This window comes from Nelumbo nucifera, chromosome 1 (assembly GCF_055504915.1).
Source record: "Nelumbo nucifera cultivar China Antique chromosome 1, China Antique-T2T, whole genome shotgun sequence".
Classification (NCBI taxonomy): domain Eukaryota; kingdom Viridiplantae; phylum Streptophyta; class Magnoliopsida; order Proteales; family Nelumbonaceae; genus Nelumbo; species Nelumbo nucifera.
The window spans coordinates 148,983,006-148,990,261 of record NC_142649.1 but is presented as its reverse complement, the minus strand read 5'-3'; positions in this window follow the sequence as shown (position 1 = coordinate 148,990,261).

Here is a 7,256-nt window from a genome sequence, read left to right as displayed (position 1 = left end):
TGAGACAGGCTACTGGAGCAAAAGTCTCCTCATAATCAATGCCATACTCCTGTGTGAACCCTTTAGCTACCAATCTAGCTTTATACCTTTCAACTGAACCATCTGCCCGAGTCTTGATTTTGTAGACCCATTTGCAACCAATCACGGATTTATCTGGAGGCAGGTCAACTAAATCCCAAGTATGAGTGCTTGTAAGAGCTTGAATTTCTTCTGCCATTGCTTTTTTCCAGAGGGTCAGTACTAACTTCACGACAGGTACAAAGCTCATATAAAGATACAATGGTAGAATAGCAATGAAAATCACGAAGAATAATGGAAGGTTTAGTAACCCAACCAGAGCGACGGAGTGAAGCATTAGAATGAGCAGGGTTGAATGCATCAGGAGAAATCAAGGGCTCAGAAGAAGGCAGAGTTGGAGGATCCATAGCCAAGGTAGATGCATCAGGAGGGGTTGCAGGTTGTGCAGTACTGTTAGAGCTATCAAATAAAGTAGTCGGACCTGCAGGTAAATCATCAGGAAAAAATGAGATAGTAGGATCAGTAAAGAAATGTGAAGATGTCGTGGTAACTCGAAATGGGGAGAGACTGGAAAACATTTTGTATTCCCAAAAGGTAACATGATGAGATATGCAAAGTCGTTGGGAAAGAGGATCCCAACACCGATATCATTTATGTTCAATACCATACCCGAGAAAACAACATAGACGTGCTTTTGGTTCCAATTTGGTATGTTCATGAGGTTGTAATAGAACAAAACAAGCACAACCAAATACACGAAGAGACTGGTAATCAAGGCAATGGCCATACAATCGTTCATAAGGAGAAATGTTACCAATAACAGGAGAAGGAATGCGATTGATGGTATAAACAGCAGTGAGGGCTGTTTCCCCCCAAAAACGTTCAGGACAAGAGGAAGAGATTAAAAAAGCTCGAACAGTATCAAGAATATGCCTATGTTTTCGTTATGCACGCCCATTTTGTTGAGAGGTACCAGGACAGGATCTATGAATGATAGTTCCATTTTGTGAAAGAAATTGGGTGCGGATAGAATCTCTATATTCCATGGCATTATCAGTGTGAAAAATTTTGATGATAGAGGAAAATTGAGCTTTGATCATGGTGGAAAATTGAATATAAATTGCAGGTAATTCAGATTTATTACGCATGATATAAATCCATGTATATCGAGAGAAAATCATCAACGAATCTCACAAAATATCGTGAACCACCCATGGTATTATGAAGCGAAGGGCCCCAAATATCAGAATGGATAAAATCAAAAGGTGCAGAAGAAACAGACTTATAGTAAAAGGTAAAGCCTGATGCTTTGAAAGAGGACATGAAACACAGTCAAAGTCTGTTGTTTTAACAGGACCCAAACATCCATTAGAAATTAAGGATCCTAATTAAGAGGTAGAAATGTGACCAAGACGAGAATGCCAGACACTAGAGGTAACAACAGCAGCAAGAGACGGTAATTGAAGGGATGATAGCTCAAACAGTCTCCCAACCTTACGGCTTGTTCCAATGATCTTCCCTATCCGTGGATCCTGCACAGTACAACCATGACTTGAGAAATGTAGTTCAAAACCAAGTTTACATAATTGTCCAACAGATATAAAATTTAGAGATAATTTAGGTACCAAAAAAGTGTTAGGAAGTGACAAACGAAATGTTAAAACAATGCCTACACTTTTGACAGTTAAGGTGGAACTATCGGTAGTATGAACAATTGGTGCAATAGAAGGATGTGACTTGGAAGTAAACAATGATGAATTGGATGTCATATGATTGCAACAGGTAGAATCAAAATACCATGATGAGGTAGTACCTGGTATGACGAACAAGACTGAATTAGAAGGCATACCAGAATCAGGTTGGAGCTGGTGAAGAAGAGCTTGGAGTTCTCTAAGAGAAAATTTTGGAGAGGTATTATCAGAAGAATTCTCTGTGGCAGCAGCTGCAGTAGAACTCGAAGCCTGAGAACCCATGGATGAGGACTTCTGTCCAGACGCCTTTTTGGCTTGCAAGCGGCGACACTCAGAAATAGTGTGACCAGTCTTCTTGCAGTAATTGCAGAAAGTCCGTTTAGAAGATTTAGTTGAAGAAGTAGCACACGTACCTGGAGTAGCAAGAACAACATCAGTAGATAATAAGGATCGCTCATCTCGGAGTGTTTTTAGACAAGTTTCTTCAGAGAGCAAATCTTTGATCACAACTTCAAGAGAAGGCAATGGGCTACGATGAAGTAGAGTATCGCTAATAGGTTCATACTCATCCCTGAGAGTCATCAGAAGATGCCAAACACGTTGGCGATCGCGAAGCTTGGAATAAGTAGTAGCTGCAGAGGTACTATCCCATTCAGGTTCACACTGTGCTAACTGATCCCAAAGAACTTGTAATTCAGAGACATAGCTGTGAATGGTCTGTTCAGGTTGCTGCTTCATACGGTGAAGACGCCTATAGAGCTGAAACTGATGCACATCATCAGAAATAGAATAACGAACTTGTAAGAAATCCCATACCTCTTTAGGAGAGTCATATCTGCGAAATTCCAACTTGATGCTTGCAATACAAGTATTGCGAAACCAGGTCAATATTTGATGATTTTTCCCATCCCATTTTTCTACTCGTTCAACAAATTTATCCTTTGTTTCATCAGCAATTTTAGTAGGTTTGGGAATCTCACCTGTCACATATCGCCATAGAAGACGTCCTTTGAGAAAACTGCACATCTCCTAGGACCATAAATCATAATTTGAGCCATCGAAGGTAACAATGATGGGATGAGAGATATGTTGAGCAGCTTCAAAAGAATTCATGAGGAGAAACACAAAACTCTGGAGCAACGCAAATCACAGGAAAAAAGAAACAAGGCAGACCCGGGGCTCTTGCTCAGGCTCAAGCTCAGACCCATGTTCCTTTTCTTGCTTTCTTCAGTTAATTCTGTTTCTGTCTTCCCCCAACTAAGCCTTAGTGACCAGCTCAGACAATAGCAAAAGTGATTGAGAATTACAGAGAGAAGACGAAGATGCTCTCTGCAGGAAGAAATCGATGGATGTCGTTGCCTGGGGTCTTACGCTTAATGTCTGGGTCGGTTCAGATCCGACTGTTTTCTGAAACAGAGGCTTACTGCGAGACCCATTGATGAGTGACCTCTTGTTCGGGTCGGGCTTGTGTTGCAGCCAGCCTGGGGTTGTTACTGCCTTAGAGTCTGTTGCCGCTGGCGGCACGGAGAAGGTGGGCTGCAACAGGGAAGCCGGTTTCGTCTGGCTTAAGGAGGAAGAACGCAGCACATTATCGCCTTCGTGGAGAACCACCAGATGAAGAAGTTGATCGGCGTCAAGAGTAAGGAGCTCCTTATTCGGGTTGGGTCACCCTCTGGGATATCTACCTCGATGACCTTGCTTCAGGTAAGATCTCGCTCGCCGGTCGTTGGTCTGGTCGCAGAGGATCCAAGCTTGCAGCCAATCGGAGCAGAGCAGAGGAATCGTTGGTCTGGTCGCAAACTTGGAAGACGGAGGACAGAGGATCCGCAGCCAACCGGAGCAGCGAAGTCGTCGGTTCCGAACGGAGCAGAGCAGAGGAATCGTTGGTCTGGTCGCAGACTTGGAGGATAGAGGACAGAGGATCCAAGCTTGTTCCGCAGCCAACCAGAGCAGAGGAGTCATCGGTTCCATCGCTCTGGTCGCAGACTTGGAAGACGGAGGATCCAAGCTTCAGTCGTCGGTTTCGTCGAATTCTCTGTTTACCTCTGTACCGGGCGGCAGAGCAGGAAGACCCTTGCAAAGTCGAAGCTGGATCGACAAGCTTCCGTGCACCAGATGGCAACCTCCAGATTACCCTGCTTCTGCTTTCGGGCTTGAAGAAGAAGAAGCAAATAAGAATCTCAGTCTTCTGCGTGCACCAGGAGTCGTGTACAGGACGACGATCACGACGGGCGGTTATGCAAGGTAGCTAGCCTTCAACCCGAGGTGCAACGATAACCGGTGCAACGACAGTGTGGACTTATGAGAGGGCACCGGCGAAGCTCAAGTGGAGGGACGGATCCGATAAAGTATCACATGCTCTGATACCATGATAGGAACCAAGAAGGATGAATGGAAAAGATCTTTCTCTTTTTTGTATATATTCAATAGGCTACAGCTCTATTTATAATAGAGCTAATTATAATAGGGATACACTAGGGAGACAAGGTCGGTGACCTAAAGAGGATACAATAAAGAAAGAAGAGAAAATAAGATATGTACAGCTATCTCCTAGAAGGAAGGAGATAATGAAACTAATTTTGATAGAATACGCTAACAAATCTTTTCCATTGAGTATCCTGAACATTGGAGTAGCGTCAAGTTAGTATGGAAACTTTTGAACGTGTCACTGTATTATTTAAACTTTTAAAAATTATTTAACCAACTGTTAGTTATTTGTTGAAAATGCCAAAAGTATTTTTTAAAAGAAGATATTATTTATTGTCTTCTACCTTGATTGAACTGGTTAACGTGTTTGAGATTTTAGACTAATGAAGTCATTATCTTCTACCTTTAGATATAAAACACATTTTCATCTAGTTATTTATTTGCTTTCGGTTATTGTTTCCTTCTATCATATTTCATGTGTTTTCTTTTTTTTTTCTTTGAAGATAACCAGTTCAGTCTCAAGGTAAAAGATAATGAACAGTGTTTTCTTTTGAATGATAGTTTTGACATTTTCAACAGATAACTAATTGTTGATTAAAAGTAGGGACTAATTTGCACTTTTAAAAGTTTAGGTACTACAGTGACACATTTGAATATTCCGATATTAACTTGACACTATCCTTAAAGTTCACGGTACTAAAGTAGACCGTTCCATCCCATCTATCGCCATGTTATATGTAATGCGCATATCCGCCAATCACCATTCTGATTCTTGTTGTGGCTGGCCTTGTGAGAGTCCTATGGCCCGTGTGTTCCCCATTCCCCCATGGAGGGCTATGGCCCTATCGCTTTGTTGATCTTGTATAGCCCCAACTTTTTGTTATGTTTTCAGTTTTTTTTCTTCTTTTTAATTCCTCTGATGCATTGTTTTAAAGGAGTAGGGCTTGAGGCGAGGTGCAAATGAAAATCAAAATAACATATTTGAAGTTGATATTATCAATGAAGAGATTAAGGCTGCTCTCTTTCAGATGGCCCCCTCGAAAGCCCCTGTTCAGATGGATTGCCTAACTACTTTCAGAAGTACTGGGAGATTAATAAAGGGAATATGATAAATGCAACGAGAGAATTTTTTTATTTTGGGTATCTACTTCGAGAACTCAATAATATCTACTTTACTTTAATTCCGAAGTGCAAACACCCAATAGATATTTCTCAATACTGTTCAATTAGTCTTTGTAACAACACCTCTTACAAGATTATAGCTAAGGTGTTAGCTAATCGACTGAAGAAGGTATTAAACTCTATCATAGGACCAAATCAGAGTGCTTTCATGGCAGGTAAACAAATATCAGATAATATCCTCGGTGCATATGAGCTTTTGTATCACATGAAATCCTCCAAAAGCAAATATAAGTTCATGGCAATTAAATTAGACATGGCTAAGGCTTACAATCGGATTAAATGGCCCTTCTTGATGGAGACTATGAGCAAAATGGGATTTGGAGAAAAATGGAGAAACTGGGTTCAGCGGTGTGTATCTCCGATTAGCTATCAAATTCTTGTGAATGGTTCACCCAATAGGGAGATTCACCCCATAAGAGGACTTAGGCAAAGGGACCCCTTGTCTCCCTTCCATTAATCCCTGAAGTTTTGTCTTCAAATCTGGGGTGGTGTCAGCAATCCAACAAAATTTCAGGGATCAAAATCAGTTAGAGCAGTCCCTCAATCTCCCACCTTCTTTTCACAGATGGCAGCTATGTCTTTGCTAAAGTTTCAATTCAAGAAAGGGATGAGATTCTAAGAATTCTCAAATTATATGAATTGGCAACGGGTCAAAAAGTGAACATGAATAAGTCGGACGTTTATTTTAGTAAAGCAGTTCACCCTCGAATTCAGAGAATGCTCTCCAAAGCCTTAGGTTTTAGACGAGTGGCTACCCCAGGAATGTATCTTGGGCTTCCTGCTGAAATTGGAAGAACAAAGAAAGAAATTTTTTCTTTCATTAAAGAAAGTTATGGGGAAAACCCAAGGCTGGAAGGAACAATCTCTCTCTAAGGTTAGTAAGGAAATCTTAATTAAAGTAGTTATCTCGGTGATACCGGTGTATGCAATGTCTTGCTTCCTTTTGCCTCAAAGGAAATGCTCTCCTTGCAAGACAAGCTTGGAAGGTGGCAACTGAACCTAACTCTATTTTGAGCCAAGTTCTCAAAGGAAATATTTCAGAAACAACACCTTCCTCCAATCTAAACTGCCCCACAATTGCTCTTGGGGATAGAGGAGTCTTGTGGATGGCAAGGAAATCCTCTTAAAGGGTATCCTAATGCAAGTTGGTAAGGGAGAGGAGATAAATTTCTGGAATGACATGTGGTTACCTAACTTTCCCAATCATAAAATACCTTGTAACAAACCCCCAAACTGTCTCTTTAGCAGAGTCAGTGAAGTAATTGATCCATCTTCGAAGTCATGGAATGTGGACTTCTAGCTTATTAGCTCCCCATCAATCTGGTCAATGCTATTAAGGAAATTTATATTCCTAACTCAAATGTCAATGATGAGCTAATCTAGAAATGGGAGAGAAATGGCATTTTCTCAGTAACATCTGTGTATCATATAGCCAAAGCAATGAATGACCACAAGAGGCCTGCCAGTTAGGCCTAGAGTTAAACACTTCCTATGGAGGGTTGTTCACGGAAAATTTCCTGTCAATATGAATTTGTGGTTGCGAGGGGTAATTCCTTCTAACTTATGTTCCCTCTGTCAGTTACACATTAGCACAGCAGAGCATTCTCTGCTCTGGTGTGATCTGTCTCGAGCTTGCTGGTTTGGCTCGCAACTAGGGGTCAAGCTTCCAGAAACCAATGAAGGAACCCTCAGTTATTGATTGTTGTCTTTGTTCTCAGACCCAAGGCTTTTAAAGAAAGAAAGGAGGGAAACTTTAAGATCCACAGCCCTGTTAGTTTGGGCTATTTGGAAATCCAAAAATATGTTGAAATTTGAATCCATGGTTCTAAGTCTAGATTCTGTATTATCTTATTATCATCGCTCGTGCAAGGACATCACTCTCAAACTCTCAAGTCAATGGGAGGACCAAGCTCAGAGTAATCAGAGACAGGCTATTGC